Genomic DNA, 23,162 nt, shown 5'->3' on the forward strand with positions numbered 1-23,162 from the left:
TGTCCCTACATGAATGATATGCTTACCATTCTTCTATCTTTTATTTTTATTTTTAATTTTAATTTAATTTTATTTTTAAGTAAATGTTACGCCCAAGGTGGGGCTTGAACTCATAACCCTGAGATCAAGAGTCATATGTTCTATCGACTGAGCCAGCCACACCCCCCCAACCATTCTCATATCTTGTTTTGTGAAGTGTTTGTCCAAATTTTTTGCCCATTTAAGAAAAAAAAATTTTTTTTGGTTATATTGACTTGCAAGAGTTTTTTTTTATCCTAGATACAAGTTTTTTGTCAGATCGATCAATTTAATATTTTCTCCCATTCTGTGACTTGCCTTTTTTTGTTATTTACTTAATGGTGTATCTTGCCAAACAAGTTTTAAATTTTGATAAAATCCAATTCATTCTGTTTTATAGCCGTGTGCCTTTTTGTGGCTAAGAAATATTTGCCTATCACAAGTTTGCAAGGATTTTTTTCTCCAGCATATTGTTTTATAAGTTTTATAGTTTGGACCTTTAGGTCTGTGTTCCATTTTGGGTTAATCTTAGTGTAGGGTGTAAGATAAAAGTCTTATGTAGGGTGTAAGATAAAAGTCTGTTTTCTTCCCCATACATATATCCAATTCTAGTGCCATTGTTGATAAAGACTTCCTTTTTCTTTTCTTTTCTTTTTTTTTAAGATTTTATTTATTTATTCATGAGAGACAGAGAGAGGAGAGAGAGAGAGGCAGAGACACAGGCAGAGGGAGAAGCAGGCTCCATGCAGGGAGCCTGATGTGGGACTCGATTCTAGGTCTCCAGGATCACGCCCTGGGCTGAAGGCCCAGAGCTGAAGGCCTGTTAAACCAGTGAGCCACCTGGGCTGCCCCAAGACTTCCTTTTTCAATTAGATTTTCTCAGGCAACTTTGTTGAAACATTAACCAAATATGTGTGGGTCTGTTTCAGACACTTTATTCTGCAGATCTCAATGTGTACCTTTCATCAATACTACACTGGTGGTATTGATTTTAATAATTTTATAGTAAGTTGAAACCAGGTAGTGATAACTTCCCATTTTGTTCTTTTTTTGAAAAAAAAAAAATGCTTGGGCTATTCCAAAACACTTGCATATTTCTTATGCTTTTAAATCAGTTTGCCAATTTCTATAAGATTGCCTACTGGGATTTTGATTGGTATTATTTTCAGTCTATTAATCACTTTGGGGATAACTGACATCCTAAGAATACTAAGTCTTTCAATTCATGACCATGGTATATGTTTTCACTTACTTAGAACTTTAAAATTTCCCCTTAATAATGTTCTGCAATTTTTAATGCAGAGGCCTTTTTAGTGTAGAAATCTGAGGATTTTATTTGTAAATATTTTTTGGTTTTGGACACCATTGTAAATGGCATTGATTTTTATTTATTTTTTATCTTTAAAAATATTTATTTTAGAGAGAGAAAAAGAGGAGCGTGTGGGGATAGGGGCAGAATGAGAGAGAGAATCTCTAGCAGATTCCCTCCTGAATGTGGAGCCTGACATGGGGCTCAGTCTCACAACCCTGAGATCATCACCTGAGCCAAAATTAGGAGTCAGATGCTTAACTGACTGAACCACCCAGGCACCCCAGAACTGACTTTTAAAATTTAATTTTCTAACTGTTGTGGTCAGTATATAAACATATAATTGATTTTATATTAACATTTTTATCTTATGATCTTATAAATTTACTTATTAGTTCTCATAATAATATTTCAGATTCCTTAATATTTACTTTTCTTTTTTATTTTTTTTAACTTATTTATGATAGTCACAGAGAGAGAGAGAGAGAGAGAGAGAGGCAGAGACATAGGCAGAGGGAGAAGCAGGCTCCATGCACCGGGAGCCCGATGTGGGATTTGATCCCGGGTCTCCAGGATCGCGCCCTGGGCCAAAGGCAGGTGCCAAACTGCTGCGCTACCCAGGGATCCCTCCTTAGTATTTTCTATATAAATAATTGTATCTCCAGCAAATAAACATTTTATTTTTTCCTATCCAATATTTATGACTTTAATTTATGTCTTGCTTTATTGCAATGGCTAGGACCTCCCCCCATCCCACCTCTATACAGTGTTGAATAGGAGTGGTGAAAGCAAGCATCTGTGCAATGATCCCAGTTTTAGGGGGAAAGCATTAAATTCCTCATCATTAGGTGTATTAGCTATAGGTTTTCCATGGATACCCCTTGTCAGATTGAAGAATTTCCCTTTTCCTATTTTGCTGAGTTTTTAAAATCATAAATTGATTTTAAATCATGTCAAAAGCTTTTTCTGACTCTATATAAATTATTATATAGTTTTTCACCTTTATCATATTAATAAGGTGATTTCTGCTTATATACTTGATTTTATTTTTTATTTTATTTTGTTTTAAAGATTTTATTTATTCATATTCATTATTCATTATTTATTTATTCATAGATTTTATTTATTCACACACACAGAGAAAGAGGCAGAGACACAGGCAGAGGGAGAAGCAAGCTCCATACAGGAAGCCCCACGTGAGACTTGATGCCGGGTCTCCAGGATCACACCCCAGGTTGCAGGAAGCACTAAACCACTGCACTACCAGGGCTGCCCTATACTTTATTTTAAACATTAAAACTACTTTGTAGTTAGTTCTGGGATACACCCACCTTGGTCATAATATATGAGTTTTAAAGTATTTTGTTAATATTATTCACTAATATTTTGTTAAGAATATTTGTTCTATGTTTATGAGGGCTCGAGGATCCATTATTTTTCTTTTTTTTGTATCCTTGTTATCTTTTGGAAATAGGATATGATATCTGTATAGCAGTGTGCCTATTTACTAGCTCTACATATTTTTTGATGAATTTGACAAGTGCTTAAGTCTGTTTTAAAATATAAAAGATATGGTCTCTTAAAGGAACCGTTCCTTAGTGAGAGTGTGGGTCATTAAAGATTTACTCAAATGTTGATGGATAGGCCTTTCCTGCCCATGTTGTCTAGTGCAATACCATCAGTCCATCAGTCTTAGTTTCTTACCACATTTTATTTTTTTCATAGCTCTCATTAATACTAATGTACTACATATTTTACTTTTTATTTTTTCACAATCTATTTCCCCCACTAGTATGTAAACTCCATGAGAAAAGGGTTCTGACCTTTTTCCCTCATCTTGACTCTTGGCTACTTGTCTAGGATGGATTCCAGTAGATTTCTTCAAAAATCCGGAGAAAGACCTCAAGAAAAACAGAGACTGGCTTTTGAATTGAAATGAGACACAAAAGATAGTGTGCTCTGGAGTCACACTACTTAGAATTGAATCCTGGCTCCACCATCTACTCACTATACAAATTTAGGTAAATTACTGAGTCCCTTTTTGCTTTAGCTTTTTAATCCAGTTTGCAAGAAGGTAATAACAGCATCTAACTCATAGGGTTGTTGTAAGAATTAAGTAAACTGATACATGTGAAACATTATAAAAGGGCCTGACATGTAGTAATAAATGATCTCTTAATGTTTATAAAGGAAGTAGTATGCATATCCTTAGATTCAGAAGTGATTATTATAATGCTCTTATACTATGCATTTTTAAAATATTTTATTTATTTATTCATGAGACCACACACAGAGAGAGGCAGAGACACAGGCAGAGGGAGAAGCAGGCTCCCCACAAGGAGCCTGATGTGGGACTCGATCCCAGATCCCAGGATCATGCCCTGAGCCAAAGGCTGATGCGCAACTGCTGAGCCACCCAGGGATCCCGGATGCCCTGTTCAAGCCATGTCTGAGTGGTGCAGTTAAGGTTACCTCAGTCCAGATGTCCTACTGCAATGAAATCTGAATGAGGTTCTTTTACAAACTGTCAGAAAACATCTGAATAACCCTATTGAGGAATTTACATACAGAATTACTCATAATTAACTTAGACAATGGTCTTATTTCAATACAATTCACCCTCCCTAGATGATGGATCTATACAACTGAGTCCCACTCTACTGTTTTTCCAGTTTTCATCTGCTTTGCCCTTTTCTGTCCTGACGTGAGTTGTCCTCTTCTTAAGTCCCTTGCTGTTTTAGGTGAGTAGTTGACATCTGCTGGGGCACAGCCTGTAGTTGTCCAGAGGTTGCGGTGCTTTACTGACTCCCTCTGTGAATTAACCAACGTCCAGTTATAGTACAGAAGTTTGTTGCCCTAACAGAAAAAAAAAAAAAAGTCCTCGGTTACCATTGCTTTTTTCACTTCCACCATTTTGCCATACACATTCCATGCAATGTTAGGCTTATTTCTCTTAGTCTATCAACTCGACTCAGTTCTGAACAGGAAACAACTCTTACCCAGTGGAGGAAACTGCTTAAGTCCATTTCAAATAGAGCTATTGTGAAAAATACTCTCTTCCCTAGAAAGCTAAAACAGAGCCTTATCGTGGTTTTTCCCTTTTCTACTTTGGAGTGACCTGCTTGGATACAACAAAAGAACTAGAATCAAAGATGCTATCCAGCAGTGAAATACTATCTACCTCTCTACTGACTTTTTGTTAATAATGATTTGTATTACATTACTGAAAAAAAAAGTATAGTCAACATTTACCAAAAGTTAAATCACTCAGATTTTGCTCCCATCCTAGCACCTGGGAATACAGAGTAGACCAGCTGGTTACAACAAGGCTTAGGCTGCTGCTATCACGCTTTCTGTTCTGGAAGGCTTAGAAAATCTTGGGCCATACATCCTTTTGACTTCTCTGAACATTTACCAACAACTTCTGGAAAACAATTTGTCATATGGTCATCCTTAAAGATATTGTCCTTAGAAGAACAATTTAATTTGTTGTTGTTGTTGTTTTTAATGTAGTATACAAACTTATTTGGGTAGTTCTTTACAAATGTTTTTTTTTTAATTATTTGTTTACTTTTGAAAGAGAGAGAGGGTGCAAGGGGAAGGCACAGAGGGAGAATGAGAGACAGAATCTTGGACAGACTCCCCACTGAGTGCAGTACCTGATGCAGAGCTCCATCTCATGACCCTGAGCTGAAATCAAGAGTTGGATGCTTAACCAGCTGAGCCACTCAGTCACCCCCTAGTTTGATATTTCTTAAATTCCTTCCAATACTCTAGACTTCTGAGCTTTAGTGGAAGAATCCAAAGAGACCCAGTCATGATCTAGCTAGGGATTAGACTCCATTCCAGTGTAGATATTTATTTAAAAAAAAAAAAGTCTGTAAGCTATGAATATCAGATGTAGGATTTGCCTTGAAGGTCCCAGAATGATAAATAATTGCTAATTTTATGAAGCCTTATCTTTCATTTAACAGAATAACCATATTCATGACATTTTTCTAGATGTTACTAAAATGCTATCTCATGTGAAGACCCATAAACACATAATCAAATGAGAAAAATTAGACTATTGTTCAATAATTGTCAGTCTTACTGCCTTTTTTCTTTAAGTACTTATAGCAGACATATTTATCATTGCCTCTCCTGGCATGGTCCTTGCTTGGAAGGGCCATGAATTATAGGAGCCTACTTCATGACAGAGTTAAGGATCAGGGCTAGACATCTATCTAACCAAGGAGATCTAGTCAAATTTTTTAGCTAGTGAATTTGAATCAAAAGATGAAGAGTAGTTCCCAGCACTGGAAGGCTATTCAGATGTGGGAATGGTGGACAGTTTTGTGACATATGAGATGAATAGATACTTCTGGTCAGTCAATAGAGGGAGGGCAGGCAAACAAAGAAGATACCAGAGAGAAATAAAGGCAAGAGACCCTTTAGCCCCAAGAGCAACAGAACAGACTTCATTCCTGAGGACCTATCAGGAGCTAAAATACCAACACAGCTTTATTTCCTATCCTTGGATTCTGCAAGAACCAGATCTTTACAATAAACTGCCCTTTATTTGTGCTAACCTGAGTGGGTTTGTTACCTCTAAATGAAATGCTTTGAGAATAGGCTCTGTATCTTAATTTGGTTCTATAGGTGGCCTAGCAGAGCACAGTGTTTGACACAGAGTAGGGACTCAGCAACTTGGTTGAAATTCATGACTGTGACTCACCGTTTTTCACTTTCAAACTTTTTAAGTGTTTTTCTACCACACAATTTAACTCATCCGTAGAGTACTACTGTTATATTTATTTTCTTTCTTTCTTTCTTTCTTTCTTTCTTTCTTTCTTTCTTTCTTTTTCTTTCTTTCTTTCTTTCTTTCTTTTCTTTCTTTTTTTTTAAAAATATTTTATTTATTTATTCATGAGAGACACACACAGAGAGAGACAGAGACACAGACAGAGGGAGAAGCAGGCTCCATGCAGGGAGCCCAATGTGGGACTCGATCCCAGGACTCCAGGATCATGCCCTGAGCTGAAGGCAGGTGCTCAACCGCTGAGCGACCCAGGCATCCCTATTTTCTTTAATAACAGAAAAAACACAGTTCAAAAAACCCACCAGCCTTCTAAGTAAGAAAAAATATTGAGAACATACACAGTATGATTTCTGAGGCAACTAGAAGCTCTCATATTTACCTGTCCCTCCTCCTTATTTTGTGGGTCTCTGAAACACTATTAGAATTGTTCCTAACGTTGTTTCCTTCTTCCGGTTGTTAATTAAAATACAAAGATCTTGGCCAAAGATCCTAAAATGTGTTCTGCAAAACTCTGATCTCCCAAGATCCTCCCTGAAAAAAAATTAGATAGGGAGACAAATAGAGAGCCACAGGGTGTTCTCTTCTCATCTTAGAGACTCATGGGCCTGCAGCATATTATAGGCTCTGAGGACTCGTGCATTGAAGAAACCTACTGAGGCTGGGTTTGGTGGTGGTGAGTATGGTTTAGTCATTAAGGAGACTGTCTGGTGAAGTGCAATGACTCTGCCACTCACCGGTTGTGTAACTCTGACAAAATTAGGATCCTGGGAACCCCTAACTCATAGGTGTATTGAGAGAAAAAATGAAATAATGAATATAAAGCACCCAGCACCTGAACAGCACATAGAAGCAGTCGATAAAAACTGTTGCTATTGTTGTTTTTTAAATCTTTTATTTCATCTGTACACCCAACATGGGGCTCAAACTCACAACCTCAAGATCAAGAGTCATATGCTCTACCAACTGAGCCATCAGGTGCCCTGATATAAACTGTTCTTATTATTAATGTAGCTTTTCCTAAACTTATTGAACTAGGCTTTAAAACAAAAGTCATCTGGACACCTGGGTAGCTTGGCTCAGGGCATGATCCTGGAGTCCCGGGATCGAGTCTTGCATCGGGCTCCCTGCATGGAGCCTGCTTCTCCCTCTGCCTGTGTCTCTGCCTCTCTCTCTCTCTGTCTCTCATGAATAAATAAATAAGATCTTAAAAAAAATGTAATTAAAAAAAGATAAAACACAAGTCATCTATTACACCTCTCAGAATATATACTTTGAGGATATTAGGAGAAGAAAAGCTGTTTAAGAGAGACAGGAGGCAAGAAGCACTGTAAGGGGAAAGAGAAATTAACAGGTAATTTTGCTTATTTCATGATTCTGCTTAATTTAGGGAGGAGACATGTAGGTATAGCCTTCTCTCCAATCCTAGTAGAGTGCCAGGCTCACAGCAGACATTTAACAAAAAAAGCCTGCTACTTAATTAACTAAAAATGCAAATGGCAAGTTTATTTTAAATCTCCTGCATATGCTGTCACCTTATATTTTAACTCATTTCAGAGCAAGAGAAAAATCCTGATCTAGAAAAAGTCTTAGAAAATATTGATCACCTGGACATTTCAAAGCAGGCCTAGAGTTAGTTTTCAGGACTCCAAAAATACTCCCAGTGTTCCAAAGCCGGCAAAACCAAGGCAAAAGCCTCTCCACTGCCCACTTTCTTTGGCTCTGAACTTAAGGACAAACCCTAACACCAGGAGGAAAGCAAAGTGCAATGGCAACGCCTCTGCTACTTAGAAAACAAGTAGTGAACAAGCAGAGGCTGATCCTAGCTCAAGTGCAATTTTAACTGCTTTTCTGTGAGCACTCTGCGCAGAGGTGTGGCTGGTGTTCCCTCTGTCTTGCATAAGAAATTAGCAGCAACCATTCAAAAGAAAAATGATAATTGCTCAGTGGAAAAAAACCAACAACATGAAAGGCCCTTCATAGCATTGTTTCAGAAACACCCGAATGAAGAATGTATAATTAGGGGTAAACAAACCCAGCTCTGGCTGAAGATTGATAAACATCTCTGAGTCTCGAACCAGTCTCCAAGTATTCGTGTCTCCATAAGTCTGTCATTGCTTTTGTGGCCAGCACCTCTTTGCTTTCCATTGGAGAGATAGGTAGGTACTCAGGCTGACAGATGCATGGAGAGGAATTGCCATATTAATTTATTATATAAAAATTAATATATTAATTTTTAAAAACTATCATAAAAATTAAAATTAAAATTAAAATTTAAAAAAACTCCCTGATGTATGCTACACTCCTCGATCCTTGGCCGCTCCAGGAAGGCAGACCAACATTGAGAATTTGAGAACAGGGATCCCTGGGTGGCGCAGCAGTTTAGCGCCTGCCTTTGGCCCAGGGCGCGATCCTGGAGACCCGGGATCGAATCCCACATCGGGCTCCCGGTGCATGGAGCCTGCTTCTCCCTCTGCCTATGTCTCTGCCTCTCTCTCTCTGTGTGTGTGTGTGTGTGACTATCATAAATAAATAAAAATTAAAAAAAAAAAGAGAATTTGAGAACAAATGGTGAGAAGGAACACTATACAGCTAATGGCAGTATGCATAGTGGGTAAGAGCATAGGTCTGAGAATCGGAGACACTTGGGATCTCAACTCTGGCCCCCTACATAGTAACAGTGGAATGGCTGGCCATGCACCTGACCTCCCCAGTTTAAATTTACTGAAGGAAATGATATGTGAACTTCCAGAGGTTGTAAGGATGAAATGATAGTATAGTCATAGTATTCAGCTGTGGCCCTGGCAGGTAGCTACAAAAGCTAGCATTTCAGTGAGTCCTATGTGCAGGAATGCTGCTAAATACTTTAAATGCATTATTTCACCTAATCCTCAAAATCACCTTTCCTAACTTACTCCAAAATAGCTTGCATCTATTATCTCCTCTTCGTAGGGAAGGAATCTGAGCTTTAGAGACATTAAGTCATTGGCCACAGGAAGCAGTAGAGCTGAGTTTTGAGTTCACCTCTGGCTGACTCCAGAGCCCTCACTCTTGGCTGCCACATATAATGGAATCAGATGGTAGTTACTTTGTTTACTGAGAACCCACTCTGACTCTGGAGCTTCACAGGTTTCACAAATAACTCATTTAATATTTGTTATGCTATAAAGCCAGTTTTGCCTCTTGTTCTACAGATAAGCAGAAATTAAAGCATCCAAGAGATTAAAAATGATCTTCAGGTCAGACTGCCTACATGGGTCTACCATCTTGTGCTTAGAAGGACTCCGGGCTGGTTTAGTGTCCTGCTGCTGCCATCTTAAAATTCTTAAGCATCTTTTTTTTTTTTTTAAGATTTTATTTATTTGTTTGAGAGAGAGAGACATCGAGAGAGAGAGAGAGAGCATGATGAAGAGAGACAAAAGGAGAGGGAAAAGTAGTCTCCCTGAAAAGCAGGGAGCCCCATGTGGGGCTGGATCCCAGGACGCCAGGGTCATGACCCTAGTGGAAGGCAGACATTTAACTGACTGTGCCACCCAGGTGCCCCTCTTAAGCATCTTTGAAGAAGATATATATTTGTATTGAGCCCCACAGATGAAGCCGCAGGTCCTGCATTCTAACTTCTTCCCATTGCACTGCACTTCCACGACTGTGATATGAAAGCCAGAGTGAGGGGCCACTTGCTTCTCTGAAGGCAGGACTAGAATCCTCCTGCCTTAAGGATCCAGAAATAAAAGGCCACAGATTAATGTTTGCCAGCGCTACCTAGCGACAGGACTGTCTTAGAAAATCAATGGACTAGTCATAGAGCTGGAGTTGGAAACAAAAAACATGCTGCCTTCTTTTAAGTACTCTTTCAAGGAAGGGAAACTGGAGTCAGTCTTCAGTGTTCATGGCAACAGCGCCATAGATTTAGTATCAAAGGATAATCAGTACCCTGATCAACACCACACCTAGACACCATCATCCTGCCCGGGAGAACTCTAGAGAAAGAAGGCCAAACAGATAAGGGAATAAATGTTTACTGTGGCATTGTGGCCAAGATGCTGGCTGAATTTAATGTGTCTTGCACAGTAAGAACTTGCAATTGGGTGAGGTAGGGGATGAGCACTTAATCACTATCAAATGTTGGCATACAGCACCAAGAATACCTCTAAACAGAAGAAATCATCAGAGCATGACTCGTCTGTCTTTACCTCTTGATTCTTCATAGTTACCCTTCTTTTCTCTTACCACAAGCATGCTCTGTCCAGATGGCAGGAAATACACCTGTTGCCCACAGGCCTTACATCCTTGTAGCCTGCAACCAAAATGGAAAGGAGACCAGCTCTTCCCCAGCCTCCCTCTAGCAAATCACACGGAAGGGTCCTAATTGGCCCTACTTGGGAAATACTAAAGCATTAGACCAATCAGGGTGAACAGGGGATAGGGATGCTGTGATTGGACAACCCTGGCTCATGGATCCGCCTATATGCAGCCAGTTGGATGCTCTGAAAGGCAGATAAGATTGCTTCATTTATTTGATATTCATTACTTACTCGAAATTCAAATTAAGCTGGGTGTTCTGCATTTTATCTGATAAATCTGCCTCCAGAACTCTCCCAGGGGAGAGAGGAGGAGCAAATCCCAATAGAAGGAAGAGTTGTGGACTACCAAGAATACTTGCGGAAGACCGTGTTCGGCTCAGCTCCCATTGGTTTCAAACCTGAGCCCAAAAGCCTAGGTCTCAGTCCCAAATTCCAGGAGAAAATGTTAAGTTCCAGTTTTCACTGCCCCATTTTCAGGGTCACACCCTTCACTGGTGAGGTAACATATTACTGATGCTCTAGATGGATTGTTTGTCCTTACTGACTTCTGTGTTCAAAAGCTATTGAAATTCTATTTAAAATTTAAGTTCAAAAAAAAAAAAAAAGAAAAAAAAAGAAAATTTAAGTTCATTTTTCTAGTGGAATGAATATTAATGGATCCAACCTAATTATACAACACTTATGCCTTTTATACATTTGGGTTTGTTATGTTGAAAGTTCAATATGAAGTCTAGTTATTTTTATTTTATTTTATTTTTTTAGAAACCAGGATATACTTTTTGAAAATGTTGAACAATTTTTTTTTTTTGCCAAAGGCCTATACAATATAATCCTGTTGCAGAATTAATCTATTTAATTGAAAAATATTTAAGGGAACTCTAGCCAATGGCTCAGATATTGCAAACAATATCAAATAGAATTAAATTATTGTACAAAAGGAAAATTTGGATGGCCCCCTGCAATATGTTGAAATGTAATTTATTCTGAAAACCAGGCTCAAGCATTTTGACCTGAAGGTGTATTTAAAAATGAAGATAAAAAATTTCCCTTTCTTCCTCACTCAATCTTCTGGCAGTCCTTTTGCCCTCCCTTGGATTCTCATCCTCATGTAAAACATGATAATAATGTAGGAAAAAAGTCTAGAACAGCACTGTCCAATTGAAATAAAAGAAAACCAAATATTTATTAAAATTTCCTAGTAGCCACATTTTAAAAAGTGAAAAGAAACAGATGAAAGCAATTTTAATTATATATTTTATATATATTTGGAATTTGGAATATAAATATAATTAAATATATATTTTAAACTGCTATATTTTATAATACATATAAAATATATTTATATTCCAAATTTTGTTATTTTTAACATGTAATCACTATAAAAATTACTGAGAACATATTATATATTCCTCTCATACTTATAACACATCTCAATTTGGACACTAATTCAATTGGAAATATTTGATCCGTATTTAGCTTTCACAAAATTTATAGTTGAAAGAGTAGATTCATATACCCAAGTTGTTCCAAAAATACTTACTAATTTTCTAATAACTGAATTGAGTTTCATTTCTGATATATCAGTCAGGGTCCACTTAGGAGACAAACCACATCAGTATTTGAGCAGAGAGAATTTCATTCAAGGAACTGTTTGCTACACAAAATTATTAAACAGGCTAGAAGAGAGAATTATATGCTCTCACAGACATAGCAACTACAGGAAGCAGTGACCATGACCAGGGCTGGGGAAACAAAAGGAAGAGATTATAATTAATAAAACTTAGAAACTTAAAAGGAGGGCCTTATGGAGATAAATCAGCCCTTAGAGAGAGAGGCAATGTTTGCATGGTACTGCATCAGCATTTGAAGGATTTCAAATTAACTGCAGTAAAACTTTTGTTTTCATTTCCAAACATTGTAATACCAGGTTCAGTACATTTTTACATGGCTGCTGAAAGGAGCCAAAACTTATTTTATTCTAGACATAAATTAAAAGCATTAAGCTGATGAAGAGATGGACTGGAAAGGTTATTAAAATTTTCATGGTGGGAAGAGATAACTCCCAAAATCGTCTTCTTCGATTTTAGTCATAGACAAATGATCACCTCTTCCAGGGATTAGCAAACTATGGGATGGGGATCAAATCCAGTGTGCTACCTGTTTTTATAAATAAAGTTTTATTGGAACAGCCATGGTCATTTATTCATGTGTTGTCTATAGCTGGTTTTCCATCTCAATGATAGAGGTCAGTAGTTGCAACAAAGAGCATATGTGCCTACAAAGCCTAAAATATATATTGTTTTGCTCTTTATAGAAAAGTTTTGGCTGGATGGCTCAGCTGTTGAGCATCTGTCTTCGGCTCAGGGCCTGATCTCGGATTCCCAGGATCGAGTCCCACGTCAGGCTCCCTGTGTGGAGCCTGCTTCTCCTCCCTCTGCCTGTGTCTCTGCCTCTCTCTCTGTGTTTCTCATGAATAAATAAATAAAATCTTAAAAAAAAAAGTTTGCAGAACTCCGATCTAAATCTTTGCTGAAATAAATGTTCATTTAAACATGATACTAGTAGCAAAGCATTTCCTAATATGCCAGACAATATATGTCCCTGTAGTGCACAATCCAGCACCTGTTTCTTAATGTTGGCTTGCTTTAAGCTTTCCTAAAATCTTAGGAACCGCTTAAGACCTGCAAACATATGCATTAAAAATAGCCTGGCTACCCATTATCTCCTCTAGATTTCTAAGTTCTTCTGTACATATTTTTTCATGGAATATATTTTAAACTTAAGACTAGAGTATATCCATATATCTATTTAAATATTAAATTCCCTCGAAATAAGAAGAGTAACCAATCAGTACAAGAAACAGAAATAAAAAACTCAATACACATATTATGGGGTAAAATATATCTTATTCATTGTCAACATCAATTGCAGGGCAAAATTATATTTAATTTTCTATTCATTACATTAAAATTGTACAAAGTCTGAGAGATTCTTTCCAAATAACTTTTCTTTCTAAATAAGTTTTAATAATACAATTTTTCCAGCAATGAGAAAGCCAATATTTTTACAGCTATTTTAAAACTCTAAAATTTAAAAAAAATTCAATATTCCATTTAGGCTCTCGTGTAGAAAGCTAATGTGTTTAATTTTAGGGTCTTAGGCAAAAGCTGCGACTCTTAAAGAGAAAACAAATTTTAAAAAGTGAGAAAACAAAATCTAGACTGTTCTCTTAGACTTTTTTTTTTTCAAGAAGGCAGCTGTATTCTTTTTTTTTAAGATTTTATTTATTTATTTGTCAGAAAGAGAGATTGAGAGCACAAGCAGGGGGAGCAGAGGCAGGCTCATCTGCTAAGCTGGGAGCTGGATTCCAGCTCCATCCCAGGAGCCTAGGATCATGACCTGAGCCAAAGGCAGCCACTTAACCAACTGAGCCACCCAGGCGCCCCTCTCTTGGACTTTTTAATAATGTTATTCTTATTGCCCTTCATCATGTGGGCAATCTATTTCTTTATCTAAAGTCACAGTCAGGGGATCCCTGGGTGGCGCAGCGGTTTGGCGCCTGCCTTTGGCCCAGGGCGTGATCCTGGAGACCCGGGATCGAATCCCATGTCAGGCTCCCGGTGCATGGAGCCTGCTTCTCCCTCTGCCTATGTCTCTGCCTCTCTCTCTCTCTCTCTCTCTGTATGACTACATAAATAAATAATAAAAAAAAAAAGTTAAAAAAAAAATAAAGTCACAGTCAGACATGCAAATGAACAAGAAGGCAAATAGCCACCAATGCTATTTAGAGCATAAACGAGTTCTGAAATTTGAGCATAGTCCCTTCAATAAAAAGCTTGCCATTGTGGGAACTTGATAAAACTTTCTTTTCCTCTCCCTCCCTCACCTACTTTCTTTCCTTCTCCTGGCTAATTTCACTCAGCATAATGTCTTTAAAGTGCATCCATGTTGTAACATATGTCAGAATTTCCTTCCTTTAAAGGTTGAGTAATATTTCATTGTTACAGTTGCAATTTTTAAAAATGTCACTTTTAGAAATAGAAAGATGCATGAAAAGATGAGTAAGGAGCTCATGAATTCTCTCAGGAGCCACCACTCTTCCTCTTCCCGGGAGCGGCCTGAGGTGACCTCCAGAGATGGTTCGCTACTCGCTGGACCCAGAAAACCCTATAAAATCATGCAAGTTGAGAGGTTCAAATCTTTGTGTTCACTTTAAGAACATGCGTGAAAGTGCCCAGGCCATCAAGGGTATGCATATCTGAAAGGCCATCAAGTATCTGAAAGATGTCACTTTGCAGAAGCAATGTGTGCCATTCCATCACTACAATGGTGGAGTTGGTAGGTGTTCACAGGCCAAACAGTGGGGCTGGACACAGGGCCGGTGGCCCAAGAAGAGTGCTGAATTTTTACTGCACATGCTTAAAAATGCAGAGAGTAATGCTGAGCTTAAGGGTTTAGATATAGATTCTATGGTCACTGAGCACATCCAGGTGAACAAGGCCCCCAAGATGTGACATAGAACCTACAGGGCTCATGGCCGGATCCACTCACACATGAGCTCTCCCTGCCACATCGAGATGATTCTTACTGAAAAAGAGCAGATTGTTCTTAAACCAGAAGAGGAGGTTGCACAGAAGAAAAAGATACCCCAGAAGAAACTGAAGAGAAAAAAAACTTATGGCCCAGGAGTAAATTCTGCATAGAATAAATACAAATAATAAAAAAAAAGATAAGGACAGAGAAATTAAATAATATGAGCAATAAAGTAGACTAATAAAATTATATTACATCGGTATCCTACCAATACAGAGTATGCATTTTTTATGACTATAAAATGTGCAAAAATTGATGATATATTTGACTACAAAAAAATCCTTAAAACTCAGGTAGAGTACTCACAGACTACAAGAATATTACAAATAAATAACAAACTAATGACTAAAATTATCTTAATATTTTGGAAGTTAAGAAACACTTTCCTAAATAACCTCTGAATCAAAGAAATTTTATTTTTTTAAAGATTTTATTTATTTATTAATGAGAAGCACACAGAGAGAGAGAGAGAGAGAGGCAGAGCCATAGGCAGAGGAAGAAGCAGGCTCCATGCAGGTTGCCTGATGTGGGACTGGATCCCAGCATCCTAGAATCATGCCCTGAGCTGAAGGAAGACTCTCAACTGCTGAGCCACCCAGGCGTCCCTCAAAGAAATTTTAAAATGACATTACATGCTATCTAGAAAGCATGGGAAAAAGAATAATTTACATTAAATATTTTATATTAACAGCTTAATTATATTCAGAGGAAAATGCACAACCTCAAGTTCCTTCGTGTTTGAAGAAAATTGAAAATGTAATTTAAACTCATTATTATGGCCTAAATTATATCTACCCAAAATTCCTATGTTGTAGTCCAAACCCCAGTTCTTCAGAATGTGACTATATTTGGAGACAGAGCCTTTAAAGAAGTAACTAGGGTCCACTGAGGTCCTATGAGTGGGCTCTAATCCAGTATAACTGGTGTCCTTTTAAGAAGAAATTTGGACATACAAAGAGATACAAGGGAGCCATGCGCTTGGAAAAAGATTGAACAAATCAAACCTGTTAACATCTTGACCTTGGATTTCTAGCCTCCAGAATGGAGAAAGTGAGAAAGTACATTTCTGCTGGTTAAGCCTCTCACTGTATGGTATTTTGTTATAGCAGCCCTAGGAAATTAACATATTCATCTAAATAATTAGTAAAATAAAAACAAATTAAATCAAAGGAAGTATGCAGTAGGGATTTAAAAAGACAAAGTATAAAACTGATAAAATAGAAAAACAAAAATAGAAAAAGGAAAAAAATGATGTTATGAAAATGGTAATAAAATCAGTAAATTGTTACTGGAATAGAAAAAAATGATATAGAGAGAAATATGTAAGATTAAGAATAGGCTCATAATCATGAATATAAAAGATGAAAATAATTATAAGAATATTGGGGGGCAGCCCGGCTAGCTCAGCGGTTTAACGCCGCCTTCAGCCCAGGGCCTGATCCTGGAGACCCGGAATTAAGTCCCACCTCAGGAGGGAAGGAAGGAGGAAAGAAGGAGGAAGGAAGGGAAGAAAGAAGGAGGGAAAGAAGAGAAGAAGGAAAGAAGGAAGGAAGGAGGAAGGAAGGGAAGAAGGAAGGAGGGAAAGAAGGAAGGAAGGAGGAAAGAAAGAAGGAGGGAGGAAAGGATGAACCTAGTTCTAATTGAGTTTATAGATTTACACATTTATGGAACCAACAGGAGGCTAGAAGAATAAACTGAACAATCCCAGGAGAAGTTAAGAGCCAAATCCAGAATGTGAGAAAATCAACAAATTCAATGACTTCGTTCTTTCAAATCTAATGGTAAGAATAAAAGGGGAAGGGATGAATCATAGATGAAAAGAAAATTGAGAAATAGAACAACAAAGTATGCTGCTGTATGGTCATTTTTCAATCCTGATCTGAACAAATGATAAAAAGTCATTTTTAATTTTTATTTATTTATTTTAAAAAATATTTTATTTATTTATTATTTATTCATGAGAGACACAGAGACAGGCAGAGATATAGGCAGAGGCAGAAGCAGGCTCCTTGCAGGACTCCATCCCAGGACCCCAGGATCATGACCTGAGCCAAAGGCAGATGCTTAACCACTGAGCCACTCAGGCACCCCAAAAGTCATTTTTTAGATTAGTCAGGGGAACTTGACTATGGGTTGTATGACCTGATTCCAAAGAATTTTTGTTAATTTTGTTAGTTGTAGAAATGGTATGTGACATTTAAAGTATCTTTATCTGTTAGATGTGAGTACTTAAGTGTGTGTGAGTGACATTACATAGTGTCTGAAATTTGATTTTAAATACTCCAGAACATGGGTGCCTGGCAGTCGGTAGAACATGTGACTCTTGATCTTGAGGTTGTAAGTTTGAGCCCACATTGAGTGTAGGGATTACTTACACATATATAAACAAACACTCCAGGAAGGGAAAAAAAAAGTGTCTACGTGTGGTGGAGGAAGCTATCTTGGTGAAATAAAATTGATGAAATGCTGAGTACGCTGGAGTTTGTAGACTGTCCTCACCACTTTTGTGTATATTTGAAAATATCTGTAATTAAAATTGAAAATAAAATTCTAAAATTCAGACTTTCACCTGAAGAAAAAATGTTTCTGCGCATAGTTTTGGTGTAAGTAGACATTGCCAGGGTTTGCCAACGTGGACATTTATCATTATTTAGAAATGTAGATCTTATACCTCTGACTGGCACAATCAGATATTTGGGAATTCCTAATTTTGCCTGCACCGTTACACATATTTTTCAAAAAAGACAAAGGAAATCAGAGTAAAAACAGATTTGGATGGGCACCTAGTTGGCTCAGTCAGGAGAACATGTGACTCTTGGTCTTGGGGTTGTGAGTTTGAGCCCCATGTTGGGTGTGGAGATTACTTAAGTAAATAAAACTTAAAAAAAAAACAGATTTGGGGAAGATGTGGGAATAAATATGTCTGAAAAGCCGAAAAGGAAAACAACAGCTTCTTGAGACACAACCTAACTTCACTGTAAGATATTTATTATATAAGAATGGTTGAGGCTTTCCAGTTTCCTGAGAAGAAATATAAGTCATCCAACTACCTGCCTATCCAAAAGGCAGTTTTGTAGGGAAAAAGGCACCATGAGTATTTTAAGGGATGCATTCTCTCTACTGTACTAAATCCTACAAAGGGATGTCCTTAGTTACCTTTGAGTGAGGAGACTGTAAACGCTAAACTGACATTTGTTAGGTATGACTGGCTCATCACACTCGCTCTGTACCTGTCCTGCCTGCTAGAGTGTTAGTGCCCTGAGAGTAGGGCCTGGCCTCGTAGTCATGACACAATCCCATCCCGTCTCCATGCCCGGAGCACTGTCAGTGCTCAATGAATGATATTTAACTGATTGAAAATCTTTTTTGTTATAAAATGATTTCTCAATCTTCCCCAACGTATTCTATATGATAAAAATTTGTTTTCATTGAGAAATGGCAAATAAAGGCTTCAGTTCCCCTGCAGATTAAATACTAAAAATCCCCATAACCGTTTTTTTGTTCTTATGGGACTACATGGGCTCAAAAGACATTTATAATGCCGACTAATGCTCGGGGAAGTTAGCCAAGAGCTCCCCCATCACCCAGGAGTTTCGAAACCTTGCGAACTTTCCTCCTGGTGTGTTTCAGAGTATTCAAGCTCAATCTGCACTGGGAATGTACTGGCTTACGTTGACATTTTTGTCTTTCCCTACCTCCTCCCAAGTAACACTGCAGTTTCTTTTCAGGGTCATCCACGATTCCAGCAGCCTTTTTGTGGAAGATAGCTCTACATGCTTTCCTCCGCTCTCACGGCTCTAATAAGAGACAATCCCCAGAGCACAGTACAGTTTCTCAGCAGGATAAAAGCTAGTTTCTATAAGGTAATATTTCTCTCTTGAGAAAGTATAGTTTGTAACTCTGGCACTATCAAATTTCCAGGTCATCTTTGCTTGCTGGGAAAAAGAATCCTTGCGAAGAGAAGTTGCTCCCTGGAGGGAGAAGAAGGCAACGATCTCCCCCAAAACTGACCCCTGCGTCCTGGAAGGATGGCTACAATGGGCCATGGGGAGGCCGCCGAGCTGTTGGGCAGAGGAGGTCTGGGGGACCACAGAAGGGAAGATCCCTTAAATGGAATGGCCTTCTGTAAAGCTCTCGCAGGCTGACCAACGCGGTCATCAACCGTGCTCTGATCATTTTTAAGTTGTTGAAGTGGCTCAGCGGATTAATAGGATATTGCCCTGGCTTTCTCAAATGCACGCACACAGAATTATTTAATGCCATTTTCAAGGGCAAAAAGGAAGAGATCTGATAGCCCTGCAAGTGAACAGAGAATAACGACATAACAACAGAGCCCCATCACCACCACCAAACGGAGAAGAAGAGCGCTGTGTGGGAGAACGCAAGCCTTCCCATTGCACCGGACTTGCCCTCTCTCCATTTAAACTCCTGGCCAGCTCCTCTCTACTTTATGGGGCCCCTCACCTCAGAGCTGCTGAAGGGAGGTCCACTGCCCTCTAACACGAACCCAAAGGTACACATACCTGCTCATCTCACTGCATTTCTAGTTTCACCCCAGTCAGGAGAACACTGCCAGGCAACTTCTTTGTGACCTTTGGAGTTTACCTCCATTTTTCAAGAATCTAGATAGACCTAGTAAAGGGGGTGGGGGTGGGGGGGAAGAAGAACCATTTGACGTAGAGTTGCACGCTGGGTAGCTGAGTCAGGTTGAGGTTTGCAACACCGTTATTTGGTTCTATTGACCGAATGTCTTACCTGCTCTATTATCTGTTTTTTCAGATGTGAGCTGTTTTTGATTTTTAATTGCTCTTATTTACCAAATGTCTTACTCATTACACTATCTGGTTTTTCAGATGCGCCCTCTTTTTTATTTCACTGTGAAGAGTCTAGCCTAACAAAATTAGTAACTTGCTCAATAATCCAAGAATTGCCGAGCACCCCGTACAGGTTGAGTTGATAGATTTCGTAGCAGTGACTGGCACTTCTTTGTCTTAATCCTTATGATCAATGCTTTTCATAAGAACTAAAGAATTTGCCTTCAAAAGGAAATTTTAAATACTGACAATTTATTGATAAGAATCAAATATTTTGTTGCATCAAATGCCTTCAAGATTCAAAGGGACTGTTTCAGTGTCCTCCCATTATCTTCTATAAACAAACAAGCAAACAAGTAAACCTTTGGAATCTTTTATAATTTAAAGGAGTTATATTAATGCTTAAATTTCTGAAAATACCCATGTAGATGAATATATACTGATATGTCTATGGGAGGAGGTAACAATGGAAAATCTTTCCAAAAAAGTGTAATGTCCATGATAGATTGAATGAATATATTTTATAATATTTTGGGTGTTTACTTTTTGTCATTCTTTTTTTTTCACTCAAATACTGGGTAGAAAAATATTTTTTTTATATTTATACTGTTTTGAGAAGGTCTATGTTGCTTTACTGGGGCCAAACATATAATTAATTAGAATTCCATAATAATAATAATACAGTTCACTGTAAAGATTCCGATATGCCATGGGACAAATCATGTCCAAAAAAATCATAAATGCACAGAGAGCATATGCCCATCCATTTGATTTCCTTCTAAGGATTTTACTTTCTTGGTGCACTATACTGTCTTTGGCCAACTACATTATCATTTGAGTTTTAATCAGTTCTCATAAACTCTCTTTACACACACACACACACACACACACACACACGATATATACAATGAATTTATAGGTCTTTTAACCACTTGAACTCTCAGCCATTAGCTCTGTGTATTCAATTACCAAAAATTTCTTTTAGAGTTCCTTGTCTCAAAGGTATTTGTTCTTGCAGCTATATTCATTAAGAAATAGCTTCATAAAGGCAGATTAACCAGGAGAAGGTCCATGTGGTTATGTAACAGAGAGATAAAGCTATTCAAAGTTTTAAATTTTTTCCTTTTAAGGCTTCAGATCACCCAGGAGCCGACATGGAAAGACCCAAAATTTACATACCTTAGCATGTTCACAGTTAACTCACTTCAACACATACTCACTTGGGCTTGGTCCTCGGGTTCAAAGATGAACACCCCATGGTTCCTCTTGAAGGAGCTAACAACCTGAGAGAAATTGGTAAATAAGATAGCCAACTGTGTAACAGTATAATAACTCTGAAATTATCACTATGAATGAAAGAATCTGAGACTATATCAGAGCAAATGATCAATTCCTCCTGGAGAATGTGTGGAAAGGTCATAGACTCACTTTATTGGCTGCTTCCAAATATTCAGTTCTTCCTTTGGGTGGGACCCTAAGGGATCGTTTCCCATTTTGGTGCCAGGAATGAGTCTTCACAAGTACAACCCACTCCAAGACTCCTGGCAGATGATTAGCTCAAAAACGGACTCTTATTTTCCTTGGCTGTAGGGACTGGTTCAAGGAACCTAAACTGATGCACTCGGATGGAAACTTACAACTTTTGTTTGAAAATTCCACCCTTCCTTCCATTTTCTTTCCATCACAAGTCTCCTTTGCCCTTCCCTTTTTCTCTCAGACCTCTTGGTTTTGAGGGCCTTGTGGTTCCATTTGGTCTTCTCTTCTCTACCTACTTTGGCTTCCTTGCTGATTCATCCAGTTGTATGGCTTTAAGTCTTATCTGTATGCCAACAATTTTGAAATGTATCTTGCCAGTCTAGACTTCTCTCCCAAATGTAGATTCAGATCCCTCTGCTTACTTGACATCTTCACCTGGGTGTCCAATAGACTTCTAAAATTCCACATGTCTGAAACCTAAGACTGGATCTTCCTCCCCAGACCGGCTAAGCCAAAAATTTTGAAGCCATTCTTGACTCTTCCATCATGTCTCACATCCTATCTGTCAGGAAATCCTGTTAGCTCTACATTCAGATTCTTTCCCGAATCTCACCATGTCTCATTACTTCCCCTACTACCACCCTGGTCCTGCCATATTATTTCTTGCCAAGATCAACAGACTCTTTTAAGTCTACTAACTGGTTTCCTAGATTCCATCCTCACTTCTCTGCAGTCTACTTTCAACACAGCAGCCACAGAGATCCTCTTAAAAGCCCTTATAGTGGCACATGTGACTTGGCCCTCTGTTACTTCCATGATCTAATACTCAACTGCTAATCCCTTACTCACTCCACTTCAGCTATCATGGCCTCCCGATGCTGTTTAAACATGCAGGGAATATTCCTGCTCAGGATCTTTGTGCTGGTTGTTTCTTATGCCTGGAACACTCTTCCCCAAGCCATCCACATGTCTCTCTTACATCTTCATGGCTTTTGCTCAAATGCCATTTTCTTGATGAAGGCTCCCTGATCACCTACACAAACTACTACCCACCACTTCCTGCACTCCCAATCATCCTCCACTCCACCTGCATTATGTTTTTATTTCTCCATAGGCTTTGTCATCATTTAACATGATATATGATTTATATATGTGTAAGATTTATGTATATAAAATATAAATATATAAGTATAAAATACATACATACATACATATATACACTTTTTAAAAATATGTACCTTCTCCTATTTGAATGCATGTTCCACAAGGGCAGGGACCTTCAATTAGTTTTGCTTACTGTCATATCACAAAAACAGAGAAAGTTCTTTTAAAAATCTATTTATTTATTGTAGAGAGACAGAGAGAGCATACATACAGGACCTTGAGATCATAACTTCAGCCGAAATCAAGAGGTGGACACTCAACCGACTGAGCCAGGCGGGCACCCCTGCTGAATACATATTTTTAAATAAATAAATAATATAGGGAAGTCACAAAGGGAAAGAACTGAGAGAATTGGATCCAAAGCCCTGATCAAACTATGCCTGAAGTCCATGCTGAACCTTTTTCAGTATCCTTTAGGCCACTACTGGATTTTACTTTTTAAGCCAGTTGAGTTCAGTTTTCTGATACTTACCCACAAAAGCAGCCTGAGAAATACAGATGGGAAGAGAAACTTCAGAGACCTCATATGAGGAGGACCTTAAAGGTGAAGAGGATTGGAATGTCTGGCTGGCTCAGTTGGTGGAGCATATGACTCTTGATCTCAGGGTTGTGAATTCAAGCCCCCCATTGGATTTTGAGATTATTTTTTAAAAAATCTTAAAAAGAAAATAGGTGAATAGACTCTC

General features: G+C 38.2%; 1 long non-coding RNA gene across 2 annotated transcripts in view; it reads left to right on the top strand.

The window, feature by feature from the left end:
- LOC140599373 (uncharacterized) overlaps positions 1-20,378 on the top strand; it is a 216,553-nt gene extending 196,175 nt beyond the window's left edge. For both annotated transcript variants that reach the window (XR_012002189.1, XR_012002188.1), the window contains exon 3: positions 18,944-20,378. This is a non-coding gene — a long non-coding RNA (uncharacterized lncRNA). The remainder of the gene's footprint in view (positions 1-18,943) is intronic.
- The last annotated feature ends 2,784 nt before the right edge of the window (positions 20,379-23,162 follow it).

Source organism: Vulpes vulpes, chromosome 6 (genome assembly GCF_048418805.1).
Source record: "Vulpes vulpes isolate BD-2025 chromosome 6, VulVul3, whole genome shotgun sequence".
Classification (NCBI taxonomy): Eukaryota; Metazoa; Chordata; class Mammalia; order Carnivora; family Canidae; genus Vulpes; species Vulpes vulpes.